At 47.2% G+C, this 17018-nt stretch overlaps 1 protein-coding gene across 1 annotated transcript in view; it reads left to right on the forward strand.

Annotated features, from left to right (window-relative positions):
- GTF3A (general transcription factor IIIA) overlaps positions 1 to 17018 on the forward strand; it is a gene marked incomplete at its 5' end in the record, with an annotated part of 91692 nt that overhangs the window by 62584 nt on the left and 12090 nt on the right. The gene's annotated exons all lie outside the window — the stretch shown is intronic.

Genomic DNA, 17018 nt, shown 5'->3' on the forward strand with positions numbered 1-17018 from the left:
TCAGAATTGTCTCAACTACAGAATCGTGTAACTTAAGGCGGATCATCCCCCTTGTATTCATTCAACATTTTTTAAAACTTCCATATTCTAATTTATTTATCTATAAACTGGAATAACACACTTTCTTATAATTTTGCGATAAAGTTCAAATATATGAGGTTGTGCTTTTTAAAAGCGCAAAGTATGACATATGCTCACATATGTAGAGCGTGTGAGAGCCCTAATTACATGTAATGCGTAAGCACATTCATATGAAGTATTATTTTTTCTTTGGACCTTAGACCAGTGATCTCATGGCTGATACAGACCTATAGGTATTTCACCGCACTGATCCAAATCCGTAAAACACTCATTGTTATCATTAGCATCACACATGTTTATTTGTTAAATGTTCGTTAAATGTCTATTTTGGTTGTGCATTGGTGCCTAGAGTCTGGGTGATTATTGTCTTTGAAAATGGTGACCGGACATCTATCCTATTTAGCTAAATGTATTACTAATGCCTAGGAAATGCTCTCAATTCCTGGTCCTATAGGTGATGTCTCATCTAACCTATCCCAAATTTCTGGATTGGGCAGAAGTTATAGAAATTTCCAGTTTCTGTTAGAGTTTTTTCCCTGTGTTTGTATTAATTTAGGCTGTTTTTTCCATAATACATAAGTGTATCCTGAGAAGTGAAATCTGACCAAAATGTAGATGGAAACATTTTAATAAGAATTTTATTCCAACTATAGCTATTTGTCTATAGTTATTTGAGGCATATATCAGAGGATTGTTTTCTACTTTAGGTTGAGTATCATTTAGTCAACAAATTCTTGTGAACGAATAACATTCTAGGAGTCATGGCTAGTCCCCCCAAGCTGCTGCCATGAGGCCGATTTGCTCAGTTCTTCATTCTGGGAAGGAGATCCAGCTTCACCCCTCGTCCTTCTCATCCACCAGCCCCAGAAGGGAACTTGGACTTCTGGCGTTTACAGACAAATGTACAGACTGTGGTCCAACACTGGACACCTGCATAAGCTCATAGAAGAGACTGTGGTTCAAACAGCCAGTTTTACATTCTTGGTCGATTGTGGAAACTCCACCCCCACTGCACTGGGGCTGGGGGAAGTTCAGATAAAGCACGTGCACACCCCTTGTCTTACCGGGCTGACAACCTCCCCAGGAAAGAAGGGGAGCGACTGCTGTGTTAGGATACCCATCGAACAGGGGAGCAGATGGGGGCACAGAGGGAGCAGATCCCGACGGGGATGGTTCCGGAGCCCCTGGAGGACCTGGGCAAGCTGCAAAGCCAGACACTTAGTCCATTGCTCCCCGTACCCTGAGACTCACAACGTGAGATGAGCTGAGAGCTAGATCTCGGAGGAGAAAGGGGACATTTAAACCTCATCGATTAAGCCCAGCAAGAAATGCTTCCTCTTCCAGAAACTAAAACGCATTTGTCATCAAAAGATCTTTGCACGAAGGCAGTTATGTCAATACACCATCTGGGCACAAAGAAAAGGGTCCATTTGAATGTACGTAAATGCTGTCAGCATTCAAGTTGTTCAAACTGTGGGTGACAGTTGTGTTTCAGCCGGTGCCACCTGCACCCTCACCTCTCCAGTCCCTCTTGGAAACCAATTGCCGCATCTCAAGGTTGCTGTTTCCCCGGACTACGGGAAAGGAAGTTATGAGGCTGGCTGCCTTCTCAGGCTTCTCAGATCAGGAAGAAGTGATTTAATTTTTCTTGTTCAACCGATTATTTAATATCTACCATGAAAAGAAGGTACTTATTTAAATATAGCTTTCCTGTAGTGCTTTTCAAAGGGCAGATTTGAGTGCCCAAATCCAGGATGGCTTCCAAATTAATGATTTGCTTGTTTGTTTTTTAAAATGTTTTCTCCCAAGATCAGAGGTGAGGGTTCTTCTGAGAAGAGAATAGTTTCAAAGTCTATGGTACTTCCTTACTGGAAAAGCAGGTGGTGAGAATGGAGGCTGGGAGCAGGTCTGGAAGAGTCTGGATGGAAGGAGGCCAGGAAGACAGCAGGACCTCCTCTGAAGGATCCCAGCTCATCCCAACAAAAAAGTGCGAGTGGGAGATGGAGAAAATGTTTTTGTCTGGTTATATTTTTAAATGAATGGGCCCTTGGTGAAAAACATTAAGACCTGTTGTCGTTAAGAACTGGATATTATAAAAAATAAAACTTAACTTAAAAAATCTCCACACTTGACCAATAAAAGGGCCAGTGCAGTTACCCAGGGTGGAAAAGAACACTGTTCGTCCTTTGATGAAGGACTGGCAGATGTGTGACGCATCCACACACACCCTCGGACATGGCCTTTGATACTGGAATCTGAGTTTTATGATCTGCCTGTAATGAAAGTTTTGGGTTAAGTTTTTAACGGAGAGAAAATTAAACACTTTAAAAGCCAACACCTTGTTTCTCAAGATGTAACCCGCGGCGGATTTTTATGGCTGCACTAGGCTTTTAGTCACTGGCTGCCACTTGCTTCCTAATTTTCAAACTGCTTCTAGCTTTTCCTCTTTATGGCAGGGGCTGTGCTTCCGGCGGGGCCGCAAGTGCAGACCTGCCCATTCATCCCCTGTAGACAGGCTCTGCAGCCACAGCTCCATCCTGGTCCCAGGGGTGGGCAAGACTGTGATGAGGGGCAGGGGCTGACACCGAAGGGGGTGGGCCAGGCCTAGAGGCAGCCGAATTATAAGCTGAAGGAAGTCGAAATGGGAAACAATCACTGTGTCTGAAAGAATAAAGAGCTTCTCTTAAATCACAGCTACCTTCACTGCCACACGCACAAAGGTGTACCAGGCCAGCTGGTACAGGCTCCCGAGAATCTTCAGGGGCCTTCCAAGTCAGTTATTAAACAAGCCATCCTTTTTTTTTTTTTTTTTTTTTCTGTACGGGGGCCTCTCATCGTTATGGCCTCTCCCGTTGCGGAGCACAGGCTCCGGACGCGCAGGCTCAGCGGCCATGGCTCATGGGCCCAGCCGCTCCGCGGCATGTGGGATCCTCCTGGACCGGAGCACGAACCCGTGTCCCCTGCATCGGCAGGCGGACTCTCAACCACCGCGCCACCAGGGAAGCCCAGCCATTCTTAATAAATGATGTAAGAAAAGAAGGTGGTAATAACTCAAAGTTGATCACTTACTATTTGTCTTTTACTGCATTTTACTATCATCTATGTTCTTGAGATTATTTGGGTTATTGTGGAAACCCTATAAGGGTGCATTACTGGGCATCTCTTACCAACCCCACGTTCAGTGATGTTATGTCAGTAGACAGAAACCGGCCTTGGTGGGACTGTGTGCACCATAGAAACTGGCAAAATGCTTGATTCATTGTTAAATCAGTCAGGGGTTGATTATAAATCAGGGCCGGATTTATTATTTTGTTGATTGTCTAGACTTAAGAAAGTGTGATGGAGAAAATGTTAATACTGCAGATTAAACTGAAAACGTATATTATGTGTATAGCTGTTAAAGTGTGAATAGCTGAAAAACTCAAAATGTGTCCTTTCAGTGTATGAAAATACTATCTGACGAAGCAAAGAATTCACACACATCATCGATAAATAACTGAAGTTTTGATATAGTCTTTGTTGTTTTACTTTTACTGTTAAACAAAAATCTCAACTAACAGTTCCGTTGGAACTATGTTTGTTCATCAACTGGACATACAGATTGGCCGTGGATACAAGCAACAAAGATCAACTGAAGGCATTCTGTGAGAATCAACTAGCTAAATGGAATTTACAATCAAGAGTATTACCTATTTTTTAAAATTTGTAAATTGTGTCACACATCTACATCAGTAATAATATAAAATAAACGTATGTATTATACATTATTATACAATAATAATGTACAGTAAACCTGTATATTACGTACATTATATATACACACACACAACATACACACATTTTTACCCCTGATAACTGGTTGCTTAATATCTACTGAGACACTAGTGCAACGTAATGCCAGACTTGTAGAACTCTTAGCAACCCACTTTGACAAACTAAATCCCTTATGGCCTACCTACCTCCATTGGTTTCCATATGACATAGAAAAAGAGCTCCTTGGATACATTCGGCAGAATTATGCATACATTTTTTTTTTAAGATTTAATTTTTATCTATTTTTGGCTGTGTTGGGTCTTCATTGCTGTGTGCGGGCTTTCCGTAGTTGCAGCAAGCGGGGCTACTCTTCGTTGCGGTGCGCGGGCTTCTCATTGCAGTGGCTTCTCTTGTTGCGGAGCATGGGCTCTAGGCACGCAGGCTTCAGTAGTTGTGGCACGTGGGCTCAGTAGTTGTGGCTCGTGGGCTCTAGAGCGCAGTCTCAATAGTTGTGGCGCACAGGCTTAGTTGCTCCACAGCGTGTGGGATCTTCCCAGAACAGGGATCGAACCCATCCCCTGCATTGGCAGGCGGATTCTTGTCCACTGCGCCACCAGGGAAGTCCCTATGCACGCTTCTGACTTCGCAGCAGGGGCATTGGTGGTTCACACTGGAACTGCAATGCATTGGTGCGTTACTGTGTAAAGACTAGGAAAGTATAGGCAGATGCTAACGTACCCCTACGTACCGCAGGGCTAATCAAACAACCCACACCAAACTCAGTGCACGGTAACAAAGCTAAACCAACAGCAAGTTGTAATTTAAAAGCCAGAAAAGTGGCAATTGTGAAGCACAACCTGCTCACGACAGCCTGACAACAAAGTGTTCCTCCCCCAAACTTCAGGAATCCCAGCTACGCTGCGGGCGCCCCAGAGCCAGGCCTCGCGGCAGCCAGACCTCTGGATTGGGGGTGCCCTGAGTGGGGCTCTCAGTGTATCCAGCCCTGTGTTAATTTTAGTTTGTGAATAATACATTGTGCTAACTCCTCATGACTCACTGTCGGGTCACAAATAATTAGGCATGAGTCGTCATCTATAAAAGCGAAAGTGTCTGGAATGGCCTGTCATTCATGCATGAGGAAGGAGGGAAGGACCTGGATTTTGCCTCATTTCCCAGGTGGGCGGCGGACCATGGAAGCCCCTACCTCACAGGCTCTGGGGCGTCCTGTGGACCCTGTACATCTCACACGTAGACGCTCTCTCCCCCAAATCAGACTCAGACTTGGAGTCCTCGTGCTCAATCAGGTCTGTGCTGGCGGCTCCTGACATAAGTGTGGCATCTTTGTGGAAGCGTCACATCCTTCTGGCGCCATCACAGCATCTCTGGGGCCAAGTCAGTCACAGCAGGTCTCAGGCAGCACCCGGCCACTCTGCTCCAGGTGGAAGGCCTTCCCTGACCGCTGGTCACTACAAAGGCCCAGCTCCACCCCAGATGCGGGAGCACTTGGGCAGACAGCCCTCCATCCTCCAAATGAGGGCCAAGTGGCCGGTTATCTCTGCCTGGGAAATTCTGGGTCTGCTTCGTGGTGTGCTTCAAAGAGCTTACCTTTCTGCTTATTTGTTTCTCCTGATCGAAACAACTTTGGTCCACTGACAAACCGGCACCCGGAACTGACCCAGCAGCCGGACCGCCTCAGCCTTGGTTGAGACTTGACTTGGGGGTTAAAGTTTACACTTTTTGAGAAAGGTAGTAAAACATTAATGATGGGTAAAGTTCTTTCTCTTTTGCCCCGTACGTTAACTGGGCTCTGCTGTTTGCTCTATAAAGTGGACTGTATTTGCTGAGGGTAATTGAAATCGGCAGCACAAACGACCTCCCTGAGTTCCTGCTGCTTTCGGCCTCTGTGTCAAGTGAGCATTGCCACGTGTTACGAGGCAGCTGGAAACAGCCTTGTCATGTCCAAGACCCGCTCTTCATCAGGTCCCCCGCCACGGGACAAATGCTGCATGTTTTGTGAGAACCACTGGATCAGAGACTGGGGTGCCTCAGATGCTAGGAGCCGCGAGGTTCCCAAAGCTTACACCCCACCCGCAAACGTACATCCGTGTCCCGTGGTGCAGGAGAAATCGGGAGCTGGGGAGTCTGATTGACTTTCATCGTTGAGGACTCTGATTGTATTCCTGTCTCCGGCCCCCAGGCTCCTGGGTGACCTTGGACCATGCTTCGGATTCGACGTCTAGAATGTGATGTATCTCTTTGTTCGTGGATGTCTTCCCATGCTCAGAGCAGGTGCTCAGGATCTGTTAGACCAACAAATGAATCCTATTACCTCTTCCACACTGGCTGCCCATGGCTTTTGTGGCATTTACCATCCCCCTGGGGAGACGTGGCTGTTACATGGCACACAGGAAATGATGAGACAACCGACTGAGGCCGGCAGAGCTGGGTGCCGACCCCCCGCACAGCCTGCAGGCCTCCGCAGGAAGTCAGAGGGCTCAGAGGCCCTCGTGGGCCCAGGGCTGAGGCCGGGCGGGCACCTCCGCATCTGCTGGGCAGAGATCAGGTTGGCCCAGGTTGGGTCTGGACCAGTGTGGAGAAGCAGGGGGCACAGTGTGCGTTGCCCTATGGGTACGGGGAGCACAGCTCCTTTTAAGAATTGAACTGAATTCTGTCTTGGCTGACTTTAAGAGTGTGGCCAAAGCCATCTGTGACAGGTTACCCCCTGATCTGGGCGGGCGATTGTTCCTTCGTGCCTGGAAACGTCTACTCCAGCTGAGGCCCTTAGGGTTCCATGGCCTGTGGGCCTGAGGCTTGGCTTTGCTAAGCACAGCCCCGAAGGCCTCCTCTGTCAATGCCAGGCCGGCTGCTGAGCCGGGGCCACATCAGTGGAGGCAACGGAAGGTTCCTCACTCTCCGGGCAGTCATCCCGCATCAGTCACCACGTCCTTAAAAAACGTCTCTTGTAACGAGAGTTCAAGTTGGGAGCTTAGGTTTGCTTATTTGAGGGCCGAAGTTTGTGTGCAGAAAAGCACACAGGCATCACCAGTCACAGCTGATACGTGTTGGCAAAGCTGTTTATGACAGCCCTGCAGACGCAGGTGACGTGGGAGCTTGGAGGAGCAGACAGCCCGAGCTCAGGTGGCAGCCGCACTCTGAAAGTCGCCCCCCGTGTGCACTGGGGGGGGGTTCGCTCTGTGGGCCTCGAGAACGCAGCATATGCAGCTGTTTGCACCCCTAAACGGCCCCCATGAAATGACTGCTGCTCCCAGGAGCCGCAGCACGAGTCCTGATGCCTACAAATGGACGTTCTGCATCTCGTATCATCTCTGATGAACTAGACGCAGAGCGTGGCTGCACAGCTTTCAACAGCCTTGGAGAGCAATCTAATTTATTATTATTTTTCACAACATAAAAATCCAAACCACATGGTTGGGGCAAACAATAAACGTTTGGGGATCACGACTATCCAGTGTAGCTGTTTACTTCGATCAAATCACAAACTAATGACCGAATTTGGATTCGATTACGTGCCTATAAAGATAACCGAGGACACAGTGTGGGCAACTGTCAGTCAAAGTCTCTTCTGAAAACAGTGAGCATTATAGCACACCAATAACATTTTTATCAGGTAGTTAAGTTAATTACCTGTGGTAAATGTGTTAGCGGGACAAGTGTAGATTGCTGTCAACATTTGCTGACCACTTTAAAATGCTTCCCGACCGTGTGGGAGGAACCAAGGGTATGAGAGTATGCAGATACATTGACACCCGCCCATGTCATATAGAACCTAATTCAAGTTTTAGGCTGAAACGTGTGCATCGTTTTTCCACCACAAAGTGGCTCTGTTTGGTTTCTTCTCAGAAGAAATCTGGGATCGCCCGGCAAACCTGCGTTTGCGAAGCCGCAGCAAGCCTGGCTGCTTGCTACAATTGAAGAGTCAAAACTGCACGGTCAGTTTTTTAAGGACCCTCCATACTGTTCTCCATAGTGACTGTATCAATTTACATTCCCACCAACAGTGCAGGAGGGCTCCCTTTTCTCCACATCCTTGCCAACATTTGTTATTTGTAGACTTTTGATGATGGCCATTCTGACAGGTATGAGGTGACACCTCATTGTGGTTTTGATTTGCATTTCTCTAATAATTAGTAATCCATCAATTCCGCTCCTGGTACATACCCCAGAAACCCAAAAACACTGTTTTGAAAATATACATGTACCCCAGTGTTCCTAGAAGCATTATTTACAGTAGCCAAGACATGGGAGCAACCCAACAACAGAGGAATGGATAAAAAAGATGTAAAAAAAAAAAAAAATATATATATATATATATATATATTCCATATATATACAATGGAATATTATTCAGCCACAAAAAAGAATGAAGTAATGCCATTTGTAGCAATGTGGCTGGGCCTAGAGAATATTATGCTTAGTGAAATTAGCCAGACAGAGAAAGACAAGTACTGTATGATATCACTTATATGTGGAATCTAAAAAATTAAACCAGTGGATATAACAAAAAAGAAACAGACTCACAGATCTAGAAAACAAACTAGTGGTTACCAGCGGGGAGAGGGAAGTAGAGAGGGACAAGATAGTGTTATGGGATTAAGAGGTATAAGCTACTATGTATAAAACAAATAAACTCTAAGGATATATTGTACAGCACAAGGAATGTAGCCAACATTTTATAGTAACTATAAATGGAGTATAATCCTTAAAAATTGTGAATCAGTATGTTATACATCTGAAACTTACATAATATTGTCAATCAACTATACCTCAATAAGAAAGAAAGAAGCAAACAAATCAACAAGCAGACGAATAAACAGACTTGGGCAAATGTTTCATGAGAGTGCTAAGGGCAGAAGCCAGAGCATAGGATACAATGAAAGACATAAATTGATAAAGAAAAAGCATACATGTTTAAAAAAAGAGAGCAAATTTTTAAAAATTTAAACATGATAGCAGAAGATATAAAAACAAAAATAGTATAGAATATTTGAAAAACTCAATAGAAAGGTTAGAAGATAAAGCTGGGGCAATCTTCCAGAAAACAGATCAAAAAGAAAAAAAAATAGAAATGAACAGATGAAAACATTAGAGGATTAAGGGCATCATTTAAGAAGTAATCCAAGAAAATCTCCAAAGATTCAGGGCATGGGTTTCAGATTACAAGAGTCCACTCTGTGCCCAGCCCAATGGTGAAAACAGGCCACAACGAGACACACCTCTGTGTATCCTCGTGAGATGTCAGGACACCAGGAGAAGGAGAGGACCCTCAGAGTTTCCAGTTTCCGTAGCAGGTCCTGGGAGCAGTCAGTCCAGATGGGAACAGGTCAGAAGTGCTCCAGGAGAAATTTCTCCAAGAAGATAAAGCTGAAAGAATGCCTGATGTGTTGGAGCGTGTTGAGAGAAGCTCTAGCTGACTCTCGGCAGTTAGGCTGAATTAGAGATAAGTACAAAAAACACAAAAGACCAGGTAAGCCACAACAACAACAAAAAAAACAGCTTTTAAACTCTGGCTAAATTAAGAAGTTTTGCAAGAAGGAAAGAGAAATCACAGTTTACTACCTGGATCAGCTGTTGATAGCACTGATATAATCATATTAGTAAAAATCCTGAAGTCTGGTCTCACTAAAGTTACGGCATAATCCCAGCCATATAACCGTGATTGAGAGCACAGACCCTGAGGCCAGACCGACTAGGTCCAAATCTTTACTCAATCATAATAACCCACTTATGAGCTGTGCGGGTGGGCAGGCCGTTCACTCTGACTCAATTTCCTTATCTGTAAAATGGGGATCATAACAGAACCTATTGCATAGGGTTTGGGGGGATAGTAGATGAACTAATACATGTGAAATGCTTAGAACAATGCCTGGCATGTGGCAAATTCTATATAAGAGTAACCTAGCAGTATTGTTACTTCATAACCATTTAGGAGAATGGAGAAAGTGTGTGTGTGTATGTGTGTGTGTGTCTGTCTCTTTTTCTTAATCTTCATATCCCATAAGGAAAAATCAGTAGAAACTGGCTAAAACTGAAAAATCGAGAAGTAGCACTATGAAAATGTTATTTAGAGATGTAAAGGAACATACCAAAAAAAAAGAAAAAAAGCTGAGATGAATGTAAAATTGTTGCTTCTGGAGAACAAGAGGTTGGAGAGAGGCCGGGTGGGGCTGGCAGAGGCCTGTTGTTTTTTGGAATAAACCTTATAAAATGATTTGAATCTTGGTTCGCCAGAGCAGACCCTGAGACTGAGTTTGTGGGCAGAATTTGTGAAGGAAGTGCTCCGAGGGGAACTAGTAGGGGACAGGGTCCCCTAGATGTGGGAGGGGGAGGCAGGGCCAGGCTCCCGCCCCTGCAGGCTGGGCTGCTGGGCTGCCTCTCACCCCTGGCCAAGGCCAGGTGGGGGGCCTTGCAGCCCCGGGGCGCGCCTTGGGAGTGTGCTGGGTGCTGGCGCCCAGAAGGCTGGTGATAGGCCTCAGAAATGTAAAATTATCTGGGAGGTGGCTTTTAAATCGCTAAAGGTCCTAAAAATCTAGTTCGAAACTCTCCAATTTGCACCTCCAGCCAGACTCTCCCAGGCTCCAGGGATGAGCAATAAACCCAACTCGTCCCCCCAGGGCTCCTGGAGTCTTCACACCCACCTTCCTGGGGGTATTTGCTGGTTTCTTTTCAGGTACCCAAATACCTCAGTGTGTACTTTCAAGCATGAAGCAAAGGACCATTCGGGGCCAAGTTCTTCCTGAGCCCCTGGAATCACGGGCGCAGACAGCTCCTCCCTCCGCAGGGGGCTTGATGCTGGACGGCTGCGCTCGGGGAAAGCACGCTCGTTATATACAGTCTGCCGTACCCCGTGCAGTGAAATAGAAACAACAGGGCTTAATACATTTCAGTACAATTTTAGTACACATTTTAATACAATTATAACACTCAAACAGCACTTTTTTGCAAATACGACCAGCAACAAAAAAATTTTTAATGCTCAAAGTAACTTTGAAAGAGAAACCAGTCCTTTTCATTTTCTCCCAGATTTACATACTTTCATGTATTGCTCAATAGAAGCTTAATGAAGAGTTTGTATCTGATGTCATGATTAAAACACATAAAATCGGGACTTCCCTGGTGGTCCAGTGGTTAAGGCTTTGCCTTCCAACACAAGGGGTGCAGGTTCGATCCCTGGTCGGGGAGCTAAGATCCCACGTGCCTCGTGGCCAAAAAACCAAAACAAAGCAGAAGCTATACTGTAACGAATTCGTCAAAAAAAGTCTTTAAAAAAAACCACATAAAATCTTTCTCCACCAACCTTGCTGCAGACAAGGGGCGATCTCACTGTAACACTTAACCGCTCACCCGGCACTGGCCCAGGTGACTTTGAGGTGTCTGCTCGGAGGCTCCGGGGTGCAGTCCCTGAGCACCACGTGGGGCTGGCCCAGCATCTCACACAGAGAGCCCCAATTAACAGCTGCAAGAACCAACCTTGAGCCATTACATGCAGGTCTGCCCGCCTTGTCGCTCTGTGCCATCACTGAGAGCATCACCAATGTCATGACTCTGGGGGGAGGCAAGGACGTCAGCCACTTGCTTGTGGACAGAACGCATTGTCGCAAACCGTCCCAGGGAAGAGCACACTCCCTTCCGGAAGACAGCACTGCCTCTCCCCGGATGCCCACCCTTTGGGATTCTGGAGGAGCCGCTGCGCCGGAGACAAGCCCCACCGGGAACAGTCACAAACCTCAGACTTGAAATCGTACCACAGAAAGCAACCAAAAGATCGAAAATTCCAACCGGCATGCCAGCTCCATTAGTCTCAGCTGCCCCAAGTGTTACTTTTGAAAAATCTTTTTCTACTCACCCTCTGGAGCAGGAATTCGTAAGCTGAGTCCACCCTCCATTAAATTGTATGCAGTATCTGTCTGCTGAGATGTGTGTGGGTATTTTCTGAGGAGAGGACCCTGGGGATGACGCCCCCTCCCCCCAGTTGTAATGATGGGCTCTAAGGGTGACAAAGGAAGAGCTTTTGGTGTGCAGTGGAGTATATATTTTTTCTACATTTGGTAGAGGAAATACCCATATAAACCAGATTTTTTTTAACATCTTTATTGGAGTATAATTGCTTTACAATGGTGTGTTAGTTTCTGCTTTATAACAAAGTGAATCAGCTATACATATACATATATCCCCATATCCACTGGGTAAAAGAATGACAAAAGGCCTGGAAAAGAGAAAAATGGAACAGAACCATTTCATTCCTCTGCAGCTGCAACTAGATGAAGGCATTTCCTCTTTTTATATAAGGGCAGGGACCTACACAGGAGAGGCAGCAGCTGTTTCAACATGCACTCAAATTCCTATTTCTAGAAAACTAATGCTTGAGACCAGATAATTTCTCTTCTCCACAGGTAAGTGAATATTAATAGAGGTCCTTTTAAGGTCCCGGGTCAAGTTTGTATCATCACAGACATTAGAGCCGTGGTTTTCCAGGATACATTCTGCAGGTTCTGAAACACGGCCCCAGACACCCCAAGGAGCCAGGAGACCCCTGCCCTTCCCATCCTCTCTCCACACAACCCTCTATCTGAAAAGAGATGGTTCCTATTTCTTCATAGCAGTGTTGGGAAATCTATAGGCTCTATGAGAAGAGAGTGTGATACAAAACTGAGAGGAGAGTATGCGGGGAAGTGGGTGATGGGCAGGTGTGAGTAATGAAGGAAGCTCATGGGGGTTGGACCGAGCAGGGGTGGGGGGCTTGGACCAAGTGGGAGGGGTGCGAATTGAGGCCGTGCGGGGTACAGTAAGGAGTCAGGGCTTTATCCTAAAGGCTCTAGGACACCACTGAAATCCTTGGCTTTTGGAAAGGATCCCTTAGCAGTCGTGTGGAGAAAGGACTGGAGAGGGGGACCCTGGCTGCAGGATGCACCTGGAGATCAGGTGAGATGATGGTGGACTGGACAGAGATGAGGCAGTAAAGGGAGACGGATGGATTCCACCCCTAAGGTAAACCAAGCAGCCATCCATAAATGGGGCGAGGACTCCCGCTCAGCTCTGCCGGGGGCGTCTCTGGGCGCTCGGTGAAAAAAGCTGATGGAGGAAATTATCAAACGCAAAAATCTTGCACGGGCTGTGGATGGAAACTGTGAGCATTCAAGCACCTGACCCTGTGGGTAATCAGAGAGCAATTAGGGCTCACTAACTAGATGGAATCTGGCTGCTCCCGGCTCAGATGGGTTTGAAGTGGGTGGGAGTGATTAAGCACAGGCCCGTGGCGGTACCCTGGTGGGGCAATTACAGCTGCAGGAAAATTCAACGATCAGACTGAAGCGAGAGGAGGGCTAATTGGAGAAGCCAGGCTGGAACTGCGTGGTGAGCGGACAGCCAAGAAGGGAGGTGTCCCGCGTCTCCCACTGCCCACTGATGGTTCCCGGGGAGGTCGTGGCGGGGTGGGAGGCGGTCCAAGAACAGATGCTGCAAGAGGGCGAGGACTCTGCTGACAGAGGAGCAAGGACAAAGGTACAGGTGATGCCTGGGGAACCTCTCCTGACTGGTTAGATGATCAGTGACCCCGGAGGCTCCCTGAGGGACGGGGGAGACTGGCTATATTGAGGATGTGGCCGAGGGGTGGAATCTCTCTTGCTCAATCCTACCTTGGTCATCCTTGGGATGACCTTGGCTCATTCACCTTTTGTTTGAGCCAATATTTGAGAACCTAGTGTCAGTAACAGTTTACAGATGGCTAGCACTTCATGGTTGGCAAAGGTGTTTTACGTGTATTTTCTTGTTAATCCTCACAATCTGTGAAGTAGGTACTATTGTCCTCAGTTGGCTGATGGAGAACTGAGGTTCAGAGAGGTCAGTTAACTCGCCAAGTTCCCATATGATGCCCTTAGCAACTGTGAGAGGAAGGCAGGGCAGGGTCTCCTCTATTTCACAGACTAGGCAAAGCAGGTTGCGGAGAGTTGCCCAAAGTCACACTCAAGTAGTTAGTGGCAATTGGGGCTGAATCCAAAAGTCTTTCTATGGCATGCCTATAAAAGAAGGAACAGAGCTTCAAGTTAAAGGTGGGTTTCAGGGATGATGTCCTGGTGCTTTGCTTGATCTGCTAGGACAGTGGCCCTAGCTGACCACCTTGTCTGTGCTGGACCAAACCGGAAGAAGTAAACGTTAGGAGATAAGAATAAAATCGGGATTAAAGGGACCACATATTGAAGGGCAGTCCACATTCAAGCTATTTTGTCCATTTATCGCCATTACTACATGCGTTCTTGTCACACTGTGTGATTTTTGGATAGGAAGAAACTTGTGTGATGGTTGGATGCTGGGTCAGGGTCTCCCTCTGGTCAGAAACCTCTTTGTTCAGATGCCCTCTCCCTAGTGTGAGCGCAGGACTACCAGGTCTAGAGTTATTTTGTGTAATGTAACTCTGCGTTATGCTGCAGGACAAATCACCCCCCAATTTATTGGCGTAAACAAACACACGCTTATTATCTCACAATTTCTGCAGGTCAGGAATCTGGGCATGGCTTACCCAGGTTCTCTGCTTCAGGGTCTCTCCCAGGCTGCAATGAAGGAGTCAGCCAGGGTTAAGGTTTCATCCCAAGGTTTGGCTGGGGCAGGATCTGCTTCTAAGCTCACATGGTCGTTGGTAGGATTCAGTTCCTCCAGGGCTGCTGGACCGAGGGCCTCAGTTCCTAGTTGGCTGTTGGCCACCCTCAGTTCTTTGCCCTGTGGGTTTCTCCAGCGTGGTTGCTGCTTTGTCACAGTGCACAAGCCCAGAAGGGAATGAAGGTCTGTTAGGAAGATGAAAGTCCCAGTGTTTTGTAACCTAATCACATCCCATCACCTTTGCCTTATGCTATTAGTTAGAAACAATTCACAGGGTCCAGTCTACCCCAAGGGGGTGGGTAATCACACAAGGATGTGAATACCAGTAAGCCGTGTTCACTGGAAGCTGTCAGAGCAGCCTGCCAACCGCAACTCAAGGGTAAGAATAGAAGGCAGGGCTTCCCTGGTGGCGCAGTGGTTGAGAGTCCGCCTGACGATGCAGGGGACGCGGGTTCGTGCCCCGGTCCGGGAAGATCCCACATGCCGCGGAGCAGCTGGGCCCGTGAGCCATGGCCGCTGAGCCTGTGTGTCCGGAGCCTGTGCTCCGCAATGGGAGAGGCCACAACAGTGAGAGGCCCGTGTAGCGCAAAAAAAAAAAAAAAAAAAAAAAAGAATAGAAGGCATAAGCCAGCAGCAAGTGGGGAAAAAAATAAAGGCTACTAATTTTTGATTACTTATTATGTTGAGCCCTGAGCTAAGCACCTCGCATGAATTAACTGTCTCATATAAATCTCCCAGCAACACTGTGGCATAGATATCATTATTCCCATTGTACAGGTAACACACACTTCAGAGGAATTAAATAACTCTCTCTCGAGGCCAAATAGTAAATGGTAGAGCCAGGATTCAGAGTTGGGTTGCCAAACTACCAAGCCCATTCAGGGCCTGGAGGGGGCCTGAGCCCGGGGACCCCATTTCCCACCTGAGTGCTTTTACCTGAATTGTAGGAATAATAGCTAAGAGGAACAAAAATGCTTTGCAAATGCCAGTCTCGCAAACTTAAACCTAGAAAGTCTCAGGTGTTTTACGGCGAGATTAGAGGTAGGAGAGTGTTAAGGTAGGAAAGCGGTTGAGAGGCTGTTTCAGCTGTCCAGGCTCAGAGCAAAGCAAAGCTGGGCAGCAGGTGGGAGGGAATGGACAGGCAGGTGCACAAGTCGGCCAGGCCAGGGATGGGCAGATGGAAGGAGGAGGGACAGGGGCTGATTGCACTGGTGCGGGTGGGGCCCAAGAGACATCCTTTTCAGAAGCTCCTGGTGACTCCAGTGTACTGCCAGGGTGAGAACCACTGTTCTACATTTTCGTGGGTGGCAGACAGGGTCACGCTGCCAATGGCGAGAAAGGCAGGGAGCAAGCGGGAGGGCGGGAGTGTAACCAGGTGGAGATGGTAAGATTGTTTCACTTGCAAATAATGTTGAGTTGGAGGTGACTGCTTGATGGTTTTTACTTTAGCAAAAAAAAAAAAAAAAAAATCCGCTCCTCATTCAGAAACGTGGGATGTTGAAAACACATTGAAGAGTAAACTGCAGAGAGGATAGAGGTGGACGATGGATCAGTTCATAGGAAAGAAAGAAAAGAAAAGGCACGGCCTGGGTTGTATCAGCTTCTTTACATGCAGAGTTGTTGGGAGAGCTAAGAGTTGCTGGGAAATGTGCTTGGCTCAGGGGGTGACACGTAATAAATGGAACTATCGGTTAATACAGTCGCATTCACTCCAAGAATGACTCCAGTGGTCCAGTTTAAAGGTAAGAAAAGAGATTCAAAGAACCTTATCCAAAGTCCTACAGGGAATAAATGTAGACTTAGACCTCAAAGTCGGTGCTCCCCGCTACAACACCTCACATCAGAGGGCTGAGTACGAAGACGTGGGTACCGAGAAGAAGGTGTGAAGAACAGTTGGTTAAGGAGATGGGAGAAGTTGGGAAGGCAGGAGCAGAGGCACGGGGCACGGTGTGCGTCAGGAGGCCAAGAGCAGGGCGGAAGAGGAAGAGGTTTACCACGCAACCCCGCCACGGCCAGGGGGCAGCGGAGTGCGGAGGAGGTAGCCGGCACCGGCACCAGGGAAACCATTTAAGATGTGCACAGTTGTAGCAGGGCTGTCTGCGGACTTGTCCCCTGAAGAGGGGTCGGACCAGCAAAGGAGAAAAGCAGCATGTGGATGCGTGTCCCAGACTCCCTCTCCCAGTCCTCAGGACCCGACACGACAGGCCATTATCCTCGTGGGAGAGTCCTGGTTTGTTTTCAAAACTGCACTTTCTTCGCAGGGACTGCTCATCACCATCAGACAAGGGCTTGCCAAATGATTCAAAGTGATGCAGTCTGTGAAAAGTACACACCTGGGGGAACATCAGGCCATCCTGTCATTGTTATCCTCGTCCAAGGATGTCCTTTAAACATGTGGTCCCCATAAAGATACCCATACCATTCAAGCCTGTGAACAGTGCTTCTCAAATTCCAAGGTGCGTCACATCACCTGGAGACCTCTCCGATTCAAGCAGGTCCGAGGTTCCGATTTCTAACGAACGATGCTGCTGACCCGAAGACCACACTCAGAGCAGCAAGGCCTCAGGGCCATG

The sequence above is a fragment of the Stenella coeruleoalba genome (genome assembly GCF_951394435.1).
Source record: "Stenella coeruleoalba genome assembly, chromosome: 18".
Classification (NCBI taxonomy): Eukaryota; Metazoa; Chordata; class Mammalia; order Artiodactyla; family Delphinidae; genus Stenella; species Stenella coeruleoalba.